Source organism: Zophobas morio, unplaced genomic scaffold (assembly GCF_036711695.1).
Source record: "Zophobas morio isolate AGI-343-1 ecotype UQ-CSIRO unplaced genomic scaffold, CSIRO_AGI_Zmor_V1 ptg000014l, whole genome shotgun sequence".
Taxonomy (NCBI): Eukaryota; Metazoa; Arthropoda; class Insecta; order Coleoptera; family Tenebrionidae; genus Zophobas; species Zophobas morio.
In genome coordinates this window covers 5152889-5166854 of record NW_026972119.1, presented here as the reverse complement: position 1 = coordinate 5166854, position 13966 = coordinate 5152889, and the positions used below count along the sequence as shown (strand labels likewise).

Below are 13966 nucleotides of genomic sequence, written 5' to 3'. Positions count from 1 at the left end.
GAATTCTTCAGTGCTGCCAGATTTGGTCACTTATAGCCAAAACGACAACTTCGCTTTTTCTACTTAGTTTTACTACATACCGTGTGGTGATTAATTTTTGTTGCAAATTTTCAGATTGTGCAAGTCAGATTTATAAAGTATAAGTAAGTATCGCCTGTATACTGCCTTTACAGCCTAAACTCTTTAAAGGGAAGGTAATCCCAATAGCTTCAACATGTACTAATTTGTAAAAAAAACTGGACAAACGCCAGTATCATAAACATCCTATTGCTTTTCATTGATCTATGGAAATCTGATTTACTCATTTTATCCAGTTTTTTTTTTTTTTTTAAATCAAATAGTATTATGCCTTTGTCCATCCTAGTTCTATTATTCAAAGACCTAAAAAAATACAGCCTACGTATGTTTGTAACTTAAAAATTAAGATACAGTAAAAACTGTAGCATCCATGAGTGTTCCCTTACAATCCGACTACTAAAAGTTTACTACTTACATAAAATGATTTTTCTCAAAGAACCCAAATTAAGAGTTACTGATACTGAAACAACATTTTGGAGTAAAATTTATATTACCTACTAACCCATCTATATTCTCCTAGGTTTGTGATTTAAGAACTGCTTACATTTTAAGGTTGTTCCGCTACTCAAAATATGACAATTATGGTTGAATTAAAAAATATTTTATTATAGATATTAAGCAACTAAAGCACCTCAACATTGCAAATATCACTAAAAATAGTAGTTAACTTCTAAAACTGAACGTTGTCTTTGTTAATTTAGTAGTTCTTTTTTTACTGTTATCTAGTGGTTATAATATCACGAATATAAGTTAAAATAAAACTAAGTGCCTATACGTATATTTCAAGTGAGTTTTTATAATAAAACTTTTTTATGACGTCATCAACTCTTTAGTGGGGACGAATATATGAGTTTAAATAAGCAGTGTAATACTAACAACATCACTGTAGTTCCTGAATTTTTTATTTAATCAATACACTGACAAAACACAAAGGTAGACCCACAATACTTTCTACATTTTAGATTTAATTTAACAAAATTTTGAGATAACGTCTTCAAGTCTTTACAGGAGATAAACATAAAATTAAGATGTTTACAATAACTCCAAAAAGTTTTCAAAATTTTACAACAGTCGATTTATTGATTTTCCTTCAAAAATGTAGACGTCTAAGGTAAAAAATAATAAACCACAAGTACAGAAGTATGTTATTTTATAAAATTTACATATGATTGACATAAAAAAATTAAAATCGTTACTTTTAATTTTAGATTATAGTCTAAATCCACGGAAAAGAGAAAAGTTGCCGTAGTTGAGAATTTCAACGATAGAGTTGGAGTAAAACATGGAGAAACATTGGCAAAATTCAGTGAACGGCGTAAAAATACTACTGGAAAGAAAATAACACAACTTTGTCTGATGAACAATCTAGTGATTGGTAATTCGTTCATCCAACATAGAGAAATGTACCAGAAAAAACCAAAAACGAAAAATCTATAATCGATTTAGAATTTATTGAGGTTGATGAGTTCAAGTTGGTAAAGGACATACGACTCAAAAGAAGATACAAAATCGGTAGTGAGGCCACTTCCTATTGGTGGTGACTTTCGAAAAAAGAATAAAGGGTAAACCAAATATAGAAAAAACTAAACAAATAGGTGTTATAACTTTTCAAAATTAAAATCTGCAAAATCTAAAGATTATTTCCAAAAAAATATTCAACAAAAATATATAAAGTTGAAGTCCTGTTGAAAATAAAGAACCAGAGAAATTATGAGACCTCTTCAAAGAAGTACGTCGTACACCGACGGAGAAGTATGTAAGTAAAGATCACTACAAAGAAGAAAAAATTGGTCCAAAGAGTTTAGAGAGTAGTTCCCTCGCTGTCGGAAACATGACGACTGCATGCCTATTTTTTTTTTTTATTACATTTATTTTATTACATGCAATATCGGGAAAATGGAGTGAACTATTCCTGATTTAATCAATTAAATAAATTGACTCATGCATTAATTTTTTTGAGCGACCTGTTGAGCAAATCTAAAAAATATGAATGGAATGATACGTCACAAGTACAGACTCATCATATTATGTACATTTTGGGGTAACGTCATCAATTTTTTAGGGGGGATGAACAAACACATTTTGATTAAAAATTTACCATGCTTATGATAACTGTAAAACATCTCCAAGATTTCAAAACATTCGGTTTTGTAGTTCCTGATTAAATAAATAAAATAAATTCACGTCTTCATTAATTTTTTTGAGACACCCTGTATATGCAAATCCAAAAAATATGAATGGAATGATAAATCACAAGTATGTATTGTCTCATCATACTTTGCCCATTTAAGACAGGATTTATTCAGCAAAATTTTGAGGTGACGTCATCAATTTTTTAACGGGGTATGAAGAAATATATTTTGACTAAAAATTTATCATGCCCATGATAACCGTAGAATATCTCCAAGATTTCAAAGCATTCGGTTTTGTAGTTCCTGATTAAATCAATTTAATAAATTCACGCATTCATTAATTTTTTTGAGACACCCTGTATATGCAAATCCAAAAAATATGAATTGAATGATAAATCACAAGTACAGACTCATCATACCTTTCACATTTAAGATAGGATTTATTCAGCAAAATTTTCAGGTGACGTCATCAATTTTTTAGGGGGGGACGAGAAAATATATTTTGACCAAAAATTTACCATGCCTATGATAACTGTAAAACATCTCCAAGATTTCAAAGCATTCGGTTTTCTAGTTCCTGATTAAATCATTTAAATAAATTCACCCATTCATTAATTTTTTTGAGTCATCCTGTATATGCAAATCCAAAAAATATGAGTGGAATGATAAATCACAAGTACAGACTCATCATATTTTGTATATTTTAGATAGGATTTATTCGCCAAAGTTTTGAGGTGACGTCATCAATTTAGAGGGGACAAGAAAATATATTTTGAATAAAAATTTATTATGCCTATTATAACTGAAAATCACCTGCAAGATTTCAAATCATTCGGTTTTGCAGATTCCAAATTAAATTGCAAAATGTTGTTTCATAATTTTGATTTTTTTTCAAAAAATCTGGACGTTTCGAGTAAAAACTCAATTCGGAGTCATAAACTACATGTGTAGGACTATGTTATTTGATACAATTTAAAACCCATTTACTATGTACAATTTTGAAGTGACGTCATCACATTATTGGTGGGGATGATTAGGCAAATTTTGGTTAGCGTTTTACCATCTACCTACATGATATTCCTAATATAAATACAAAATTTCACAATAATCGGTCCAGTACTTTCGGAGATTATTTATCTAATAAAAATCCGGGACGGCAGACAGACGGACAGACGGACAGACAGACGGAAACGGGAGACCTATTTCTTCGTCTTCTAGGGGTCATGAAATATCGAGAAAATGTAAAAGTAGAGAGTCGGCCGACGGACTCGATTACAATACTTCCTTTGCTTATGCTTGGGAAGTAAAAATCATGGTGATCTGAATAAATCTGCTTGTTAAGTCAAAAAGCAAATACAGACACATACGAGAAATAAAGAGAGAGTAAGGTCGTGCGTTTCTTGTTTTGTGGTGACCTCTACCGCAAAACCTGCGCCGCAAGGGCGTAAATTGCAAGGGTACGATATAAAATATATTTAAACCAGATAAACAACTGGAAAAATGAACTCTTAGTAATTACATACTTAACTTCGAGTGTTTATGTTTATACCTCGAAAGAATTCGACTATCATTGCGTTCACACTATAAGCATCGGCGGCCGCATACATTTGATTGATTTTCTCTCCTTAAAACAGAGTCGAGCATTGATTAATTAATTAACCCTCAAAGGAGCAAGCGCTCCGAGTTTCACATTGGGTGAGGAGCTGTTATTACGATAATTATCAAATGTAGGTGAGTGCGGCAATGGATGAACCGTTTTTGATATGATTAAAAAAATGTCAGCGAGGATGTGTGATTCCAATTCACTCCTGCACACCTTATTCGAACGCTCGGAAATCTTAAATTACTCATATCTGGCGCCGTAACACAAACTGCCAAGATGTACAATCGATCCGGTCGTTTTGTAGATTTTACCTATCTGTCATAAAAAATCCGGACAGACGAAAGACAGACAGACAGACGGAAAAGAGAGAGTATTTTTTTCGTATTCCAGGTGTCATGAAACTTCGAGAAAGTATGAAAGTAGCCAGTTGCCCGATGGACTCGATTACAATACTTCCTTAGCTAACGCTCGGGAAGTAAAAAGAAACAATGGGAGGATTTTAGTATAAAAATAGAGACGGATCTCAAGAGAAACCAGAAATTATTTTACAAGATGCTAAAAAAATGAAGAAAGAACAGAAACAAAATAAGGTACATCAGGACAAAGTATGAAGAAATATATACAGAAGAATACAATTACGGGCAGATCATTTTAAAGTACTATTATATTATAGGATGTAGATACTACAGATACATTCGGAAGAATACCGTTAGAGAGAAGCTCAGATGGAGAAGCGTATGCAATAATAATAATACCGATTTAAAAAAAAGGTGACTGTGGAAGACGTGATAATTGTAGAGAAATGTGAAGAGAAAGATAGCGAGCTGAGTTAGAGAAAGAAATAGACGACAACTAGCACCGTTTCAGACCCAGTGGGGATTAATTTTTGTTTTTCGACAATTCCTTGCAAAAATACAGGACGTAATAAGGAACTGTATGTGTTTTTTGTAGATCTACACAAAGCTTTTGATAGTATTCCCTGAGACAAAATATAGTAAGCTCTTTTCAATAATGGTTTAAGCCAAAACCTGACTCAGGTCATAAAGGCGATGTAAGTATCTCAACTGCAGATATTATGTAATAACCAATAACATAAACTCAAGAAAATTCACAGCAACCAAAGATGTGAGGCAAGGTGAAATACTGAGTCCATTGTTATTTGTTGCAGTGATAGATGACCTAGTGAGAGAGGTAGACAAATTAGTGGATGGTGCACGTATAGGATAGGACTATATAATCTGGAACTTGTCATAACAAGAGAACTAATGTACACAGATAATATAGTGAGTTTAGGCGAAAAGGAAAAACAGGGCCAGAAAGGGCGTTTTGAACAGAGTACGACCTAAAAATTAAAGCAGAGAGAATTGAATTAATGGCTGACTCTAAAAAGTCAAGAAACATGAATATCGAGGTAAATGGTATAAAAATAAAACAAGTCGATGGTTTCAACTATCTGGGGGCCTAATTAAAAGAGGAGGGGTACTTAATAGTAGAGTAAGCACTGTTACAAACGCTTATTGAAAAGAACCTCTTTGGGTATTAGACACAAGTCCAAAATAGTTCCTTCGAAATGAAAGTGTTACGGCGCAGATGCAAGATAAGAAACGGTGAAGTGTGTCGCAGGCACGGGATAAATTAGATTTTAAAATCTACCGAGAAAAACCAGTTAAGGTGGTTGGGTCATTTAGTTCGAATGTCCGACAGTAGAGTTCTGAAAATAATCTGGAAAATGGGAATCTACAGAAGAAGATCAAAGGCAAGACCAAAAAAGACCTGGAAGAGCAGTGTAACGGTTACCTTAGAGAGTAGGAATGAAATGGACTGCGCCGACTGCAATGGAAAAAAATAGGAAGATATGGAAAACATTCGACCAAGAGAAGCCTTAAAACCTCGACGCTCAAATGGGTAAAAGAGGTGAAGACCAAGTTCAAGTAAGTTCTATCCATTTGACATTCTCGAAAGAATAAAGACAAAGATACAGCACAATTCTTTATGTACTTATATTAATTTTCAATATGGGAAATATTTTGACCAACGAATCTAACCGTTACTACAAACCGTGATTTTACCATTGTTCTTTAAAACAAACCGCCTGACGCCACTTCTTGCTCATTTCAAAGTAGGTATCCGGGACTTTAAAAAATTTTCATTTAGGACCTCTTAACAGTGTTGAAATAATTTAATTAAAAAACGGCTACCATCAAGTAAACAAAAAGGCTTCAGTGGTCAACATCATCGCTTTGAAGTAAGTGATGCTGACTAACGTGTTTTCGATTTCCTCCAGTTTTTCTATACTCATCTATTATTAAATGATGTCAGAGTGATCAACACTACGTGACAGAAATATTCAAATTTTGCAAAAAACTAAACAAAATTACAAACATATTATTATATATCAAAAACCGAAAATATCAACAAACTGTCCCGTGTTTCAGCAGCTACGCTGTCATGTTTAGAACAAATGAGTCATGGTCATGGTCATGATTATAGTGTGAAGCACAAATGTTTCATGACCCCACTACACGCATGCGTACACCATTATAACATACTTATTTTAAAACTGTAAAATGAGTTATTCAAGAAGGTTTAAAAATGTTCTTTGCGTAATAACTGTAGAAACAGGTCTCTTCTTAGATTTATATTGAAAAATTATGTTTTCATAAATTTCAGTTATTAATAACAATAGAACCAAATAATTTTAATAGCTTGGTCCATATCAAATTATATCAAATTTTCTTTTATGAACCAAATCTTGTCCAACAAATATTTGATCATTAATTGGTGTGTTTGTCACACCAATAAGATAACACCCAAAAACACTAGCTTAACACAAAATAACAACATATTTTACTAATTAGATTAACATTATCACCAAATTTCACAATTAACCTTCCATATTGCCTGAGTATCCAACCCATATATTTACCTAGTATTCCTCACTACGTAAAGTCACTAGATCTACTATTACTTTTAGAAAGTACGGCAAACTGCCTGTGGTCGGAATTCGACAGAGAGGAACCTAACCTATGTGTTAAACAAAGATAGCGCGAGGCTAGTAATTTTCGCTATCTGTCAACGAAAGTTTGATGTGTTTACGATTTGAGGTTACGACAGACTGTACTAGAATTATTGAGTTAACGGACCGGAAAGAACACTATTCCAGTCCCAAAGTAACTCCAGCCCTATTCAACGAGAAAGTGTCACCGGTAACCAGCAAACAGTCGTGGAAGACGTGTTACCACCAAGGCAATTGACGGCCAATTGACAGTAACAGGATCGCCATACTGGAAGCAAAAAATACCTGCTGTCGAAAAGACGGAGCATAACAAGGACACAGATATATTTCTATTTCATAAAAGTTACTAATTGCCACACATTTCAAGATCGAGTCACATTATCACTACGTCCCCTCGTCTACGCTCTACTAAACCGAGTAAATCGGAGCACGGAACAGCACCAGTAGTAGTGTAAATATGCGCCCTTCTGTCGTTATGTTATGTTAAGATGGAGCTAAGTTTACAACAAACATGTGCTCCTTGAATTTTAATTGTTCGATATATTTAAATCAGCTTTTATAACTGATTTTAAAAATTCCGGAGCGTAACACTTTCCTGTTTTTGAACACAGCAGTAAGACCAAACACTTGGGAAAGTAAAAGGCAAATGTAAACTTATAATACAAGTAGTTTTGTTTTTTCAAGTTACAACACAAATACACTCGTTGATTGCTGCTGCTACAGTTTTTGTTATAATTTTCAATTAAAATCTTATCTAAAATTTAAGTACTTCCCTAAAATTTTGACTTTCACATAAGAAAAAAATTCTGAAAATATATATGTGGCTTCTCAGTAACCATAGTACCCACTAAAATAAACGCTCGTAAATACAAAGCACAAGGGTCAATTATGTATGCACAACATAGTTTACAAAAATTCGGATTCTGCCTGCAATTATTCAAATCTCCAAATTCAGCAACCGATCGCGCTAAATAGAAAACAAAACAATACACATTAATTATTAAACTCGTCCCAAATAAAATACAATAAAACCAGAAATAAATCATCAACCTTCCAATAAACAACATTTTACAGCATCCGCTTCTACAGCAGCGCACCTCTGGTCATTATGATATGTGGGGTCATCCATTTCTACGCAAGAAACCGCACAACACTCTATCAAATTGCATGCAGGTTGTAATAATCCACAAGGATTAAACTGTGAAATGAACGTATACGAATTTAGTCCGGTCTGCCCCTGCAGGATGAGAGCGGGTGGAAGCATCCCCTCTGTGTAGGGTAGATTTGCGGTATGAGGCAATCAGCCGCCTGACAGCGATGAGGGATGGCGTTACCAGGTGTTGCATGCATGCTCATGCGTTTCGCGAAACAAGAACACATTTTTGGGCCTTTGTTGTCACACTTGCTGCTGAAAATATGGACACCATTAGACGAAACGCTATCTCGGAAAATTAAAGCAAATGTTTCACAAATTAAAATCTCCTAGAGAATAGAAAGCGCTGAAGAATGTCCTTATATATAAGAAGTGGAAATATCGGTTGATGCCTTTCTCGCCTTTTGTGATTCTTATATCGTACAGTGGTGGCTAGAAAGAGAAAAAGGATATTTATGTGTCGCTACTTAAATCGGAATAGAGCGTACTTCATTGGTATGCATTGAGGATTTATACAGGCATGAAGCCAAAAACATTCATCAAGGTGGATTTAACTGAAACTCTGATTCATTGCAGCTCTAATATATGTTCGGCTTCAGCATGCACCTCGCTGAAAATTATTATTTACTGAAGCTGATTGCTTTCCTGGCTACTTCACAAACAGAGGAAATTTGGAAAGTGCTGCATTTTCCTGTTCTTGTTTAGAATTATTATGCCCGTAACATACTTCCATAAAAGTAGCTCCAGTCACACGACACTTCGCAAACGTACACTCCGAGAAATGAACTGCTTTTAATCGATTCTCATTATAAATTTTTGCAAAATTTGATCTCCCCTTGTTGATTTTATATGGTACAACTTACAACACAATTATAAAAAAAATATTTTATTTACCCTGGAATTTGCTTGTATAGGTATTATATTGGTTATATAACCAATCACATCCCTTCATTTTTTCCGTCAAATTATACTTTGGTCTACATTCAACCATTTTTAAAATATTGTTTTTACTAATGTTTATTTTTGTGTGTTTTATGTGCACGTTCATATGGTTATGTCTTTTATTATATTCCGCATCCACACGAACGTACGCTGAAGCAATATTATTGTAACCCGGCGAATAATTACTTTCATGATCCCTAAAATCTAAAAAAATAGATCTAGTGTTGCCGTTTGTTTGTCGTTTGTAGTCTGCATTGATATTTGATTAGGCAGGTAATCCCCGAAACTGCTGGACTAATTCTTGTGAAATTTTATATGTATGTTAGGAATATCGTATAAATGATAAAACGTTAACCAAAATTTGTCTGATAACGTCACCTCCAAATTTTGAATGGTAAATCCTATTCAAATTTTATGAAATAAGGTATACTTCTGTACTTAATCCTTCTAATAGTGAAACTGTTCTTTAGATATATTTTACAAAGCAATGTGAAATGTGGGCTGTGGCTGTAGTAGAGCCCCCGTCTCCAGTGGCGTAAATAGCACCCCCGCAGACCCCGCAGCGCCAAAAGGGGCGCAGACCGTAACGTAACCGATATATTTTCTTAAAATGTGCAAACGAGTAAGTACATATTTAAGATTATTTTTTAAATTTGGTGTATGGGGGCGCTTATTATAAATGCGGGGGGACGCAGTTGAAGTTAGCTACACCACTGCCCGTATCTCCAACTTTTTTTTCTTGATTAAATCAAGGATGGTTCACCCCATTTTCCCGACAATTTGAAAATAGAGTAGGTACTGTTATTATTACAATTATACTGCGCCTATTCAAATTGATACGCTTGTCTTGTTAAAATGTTGATGGCGTTATCACAAAATTTTGTAATGGACGAACTCATTTGAAATATACGCATAGTTTGCTTCTTTGCCTGCATTTTAACAGGACACACACTTTTTTACTTTAACTTAAAGAGGTTATCATAAAAATTTAAACAAATTTTGTAAAATTAAATTTTATAACTTTTATTTATTCGACTGTACCTACACCATTTTTTTTAAATACTTTTTTTTAGTTTTTCACACTAATCATTTATACTTTGTATTACATTTTAACTATATGCCTTCCCTCAAGCCAGTATCACGTTTTAGTTTCTACTTTATATTTGGTTAAGGTACATCTTTGCTTATTTTACTTCCACTCTACAGTTTTTTTTTGACATTAATGCCTTACCTACAGTTTCAGCCGATTCATTTTTTTTTTCATTGATTTTTAAATTTGAAAGTTTACTAAACGATCAATCGCCTCAAGAGGTATTACATTGAAAATAAATATAAACCTGTTAAAAAAAAATATTTTAAAACATTTTAGAATTACTTGAAAATTTAGGATTTAACGAAAGATGGATAAGGGTAATTTTTGTTTTTAAATATCTAGTTACGTTCTTCATTTTTTCTTTTAACAAAATGATTTTATAATAAATAAATTAATCAAACAATTCTAATATCGACGGACCAGTGGACAAAATGGTTTTCTGTTAATAGACACCCAGTTAATAATTTTTCAAGATTTTTCATTCATTAAATCTTTTGGTTGATCTTTTTCAGACTATGAGGATAAATCGAATTTAAATTTAACCGCATATTTCCGGTGGAATCAATAAATCAGTAGATTCTGGATACTGTGGAAAAACCCTACTGTATCCTGCTTTATATTTAATAATCTTCCAACATTTTAGAAATCTAATGATTATATATAATTCCAACAGAAACCTCAATCATTGTAATTAAGTTTGTTACAGCGACAATAATTGGTTTAGTATTTACAGTCTAGTATCGTAATGTTAATGCAGTAACTTTGTTCCATGGCTCGTCGAGAGCTTAATTTTGTTTGGTCAACCCACATGTGCCACCGGGGATAAAAAATATGACAAGCTATCAATGATTATTTAAAACAATTATTGCAAATGTAACATTATGTTCTGAAGTGCCATAACATCATTATTGTTAGCATAAATTTCAATATTTTTTTTTGCAACCAGTGCTAACTAAAATAATTTTTTGCTTCGATAAATGTGATAATCTGATAACAATCTAATCAATTGAAAAAGTCATCAAGTTGACAAAAACCCACGTATTTACTAATTCACACTGTTATGTATTCAGTTTGACAGAAAACGTTAAAAAATGTTAATTTTATTGCATGAAGAAGTGACGGTTAGGTACACTATTTCCTCATTGTCAGTTATCATCGATTAAATTTTATGTTAATCACAGACAAGGTTCACAAAAATTAAGGTCCACTTGATGACTTTTTTAATTGGACGATCGATTGTGATATACGCAATTATCGTTTCTCAAAATGTGTACCTAAGTGTTGTATTTAAAATTAATACTCTTTCGTGGTTAATTTAGGAGTGAAGGTGGGTGTTGAAAAGTAAGCATAATAAATTGGTTTTTAAGAATCGATAGTGCAATTTGTAGTTGTGACTTAAACTAACTTGTACTAAAACTACGTAAAATTAAATGTGTGAGCACAAGAGGTGGGAATCATCTCTGTTCAACTTTCTAGGTGTGCGGTGTTTACGTAGACATAACAGTTTATGTTTCAGGTGTTTTGTAACAATTTGTAAGTGTCGGTCGCCGGTTGGTTATAAAAATAAAAGAGAAGTTTAGAACATGACTTTTATTAAAATAAATTACAGTCACACATAGACGACAGAGAAGATAGGGAGCGTATATTACATGAAAAATTAAATCTTGAGCAACAAATAAGCAACAAAATGTCGATAAAAAACGAGAAAGAAAAACAAACAATACTCTAGATGAACAGTATACATTTTATCCTTACCCTATGAAAATTTTACAGCTTATGTACAAAGTTTTAGGATTACGAAGATGTAGCTTCAGCCCAAACACACTGGTTTGCAAGGTACAGAGTTCCTCTGCGTAATTAGTACATTTACGTATACATTTCTTGTACTTTCGTTTCAAACAATTAAACTAAAGTCATACATCTTAAAATATAAAATGTATATTTTCTTAAGCTATTTTAGGTACGATACGCACAGATGCATAAATTCTTAAAGAGGTTTTAATTTTTGTTATTTACAGCATATACAGGAAACAAAATTTAAATTAGTACAAGCGGTGCTCTAGAAAAATAGCAAACAGAGTTCTATATTTACAGGTCGCAATTTTCCAATGTGGCTGGGCGTTTTCAGCATAGTATTCGACAACATCGATAAACTGCAGCAGCCATTCGAAAATTCCCTTACAGTTTACACAATTATGCCTATATTTATAATGTAAAATAACAAAATTAAGAGATCCATGAAGAATTGCAAGTGGACATTCGACAAACAGGTTCCAAGACCACAAAAACAGTTTCGACTGGTTTTGAACAATTTTTATTAATACACATTTTTGTGATCTTGTGGGACCACTACTGAACAATATGTACAGAATAAAAATCTTCACTAATAGAAAAAATACTCAGTCACTTACTTATATTTCCTCATAATTTAGTTCTTACATCTACTAGGATTATAATTTACGTATATCGTTAACTTTTTCTGAATTATGGCACATAAACCCAATTACGTATATAAGTAATCATTCGCACATGTTTCTTTACAATAGTTTTATAAAACAAAAGTACAGTTCGAAAAATATCTCGTCACTGTTAACATTAATTACTTTGGATTATAAATAATTTTTACACTAACCACTAAAAGTATACACATGTCACATGACGGGTCCATTTTGGCGTAGTACGTATGTAGTAGTGTTCTCACATTGTGGTCCGATTTAGTCGATGAATCCGGTAGAGGTTGGCGCCAACTTCCTGGTCAACGAAGGCCTGAGGCATTGCCGTGTCAGGACTCTGCAATAATTTCAGTCATTTAGTAAGGCCAATTCAAAAAAACACACATTCAGCTATTTTTAATCGACGTACAAGCCTCAAGCTTTCGAGAAAGTTGACCCGAACGTTACGAAACGATCAGAAAAAAACAGGATAGAAGCGCTTGCATTTTAAATAAACATATCGGATGAATAGCTAGCTCTGATCGGTTGCACAACGCGCTGCATGACTTTTCGACTTCAAACGCTTCTATCCTGCGCGGTTTTGTTGACTGGACGCCGATAACTTAGCACGTCATGGGATGTGTTTCCAAATAATATTTATGATAACCAAACTATGATTAATGGAGAGATGAATGGCTGGCCATCATTAATGGAACAAAACAACTGCATTTTCGGGCACTGATGGGAGAAGACTTCATCTGTTCCACATTCATCAAACAGTAACATATAAAACTACCACACAAAATATCCAAAATCTTCCGAGTTTTTGAGTAAATGGGATGGAACAGCATTTTAATTTTTTTTTATTTTTGAAGAGACAAAACGTTACACAATTTATAAAAATTTCCTCTAGTGAATGAAATAAGTCCAGTTTTTAAATTAAAATATAGGTACAGGTTCGATTCTTGGAATTTAATTTTTTTTCTATGATAACCCCGTAAGTTAAAATAAAATGAGGGCGGACAAGATTCTGGATTCTGGATGATCGTGATATTTTGAATACTTCAAATATGATTAATTTTACAATATTGTTGGAATAAGTGAATAAATAAAATTTCATCAAAGGCACCGGTTTTGTAGTTTCAAAGATAAATGTTAGAATTCTGTTGTACAATGTTTAATTTTTTTCCAGAAAAGTATATATGCGTACGATTAAATATAAAGCCAGATTAATCAATTACACGCAGAGAAGCATATTTTTTTTACATTTTAAATGTGAATTATTTTGCAAAATTTTGAGATGACATCATCACATTCTTGATAGGGATGAACACACAAATTTAGGTTAAAGTTTTACCGTGTCCACGATAACCTAAAAATGTATATCAAATTTCACAATCTCAAAGGTAGTTTCGGAGATTATTTATCTAAGAAATTCGTGAATAGGCGACAAACCAAGCACAGAGGACACACAGACGGTAAACCGATGTCAGATATTTTACAATTATTCTGAACGG

General features: G+C 33.1%; 1 protein-coding gene across 2 annotated transcripts in view; it reads right to left on the bottom strand.

Moving 5' to 3' along the window:
• LOC135129218 (homeotic protein ultrabithorax-like) overlaps positions 1-13966 on the bottom strand; it is a 543629-nt gene that overhangs the window by 300329 nt on the left and 229334 nt on the right. Inside the window, exon 3 of one of the 2 annotated variants that reach the window (XM_064056358.1) lies at positions 11634-12807. The exons of the other annotated variant lie outside the window; for it this stretch is intronic. The gene's annotated coding sequence lies outside the window, so the exon portion shown is untranslated. Of the gene's footprint in view, positions 1-11633; positions 12808-13966 lie in introns of those variants that run through there. 2 annotated transcript variants of the gene reach the window in all.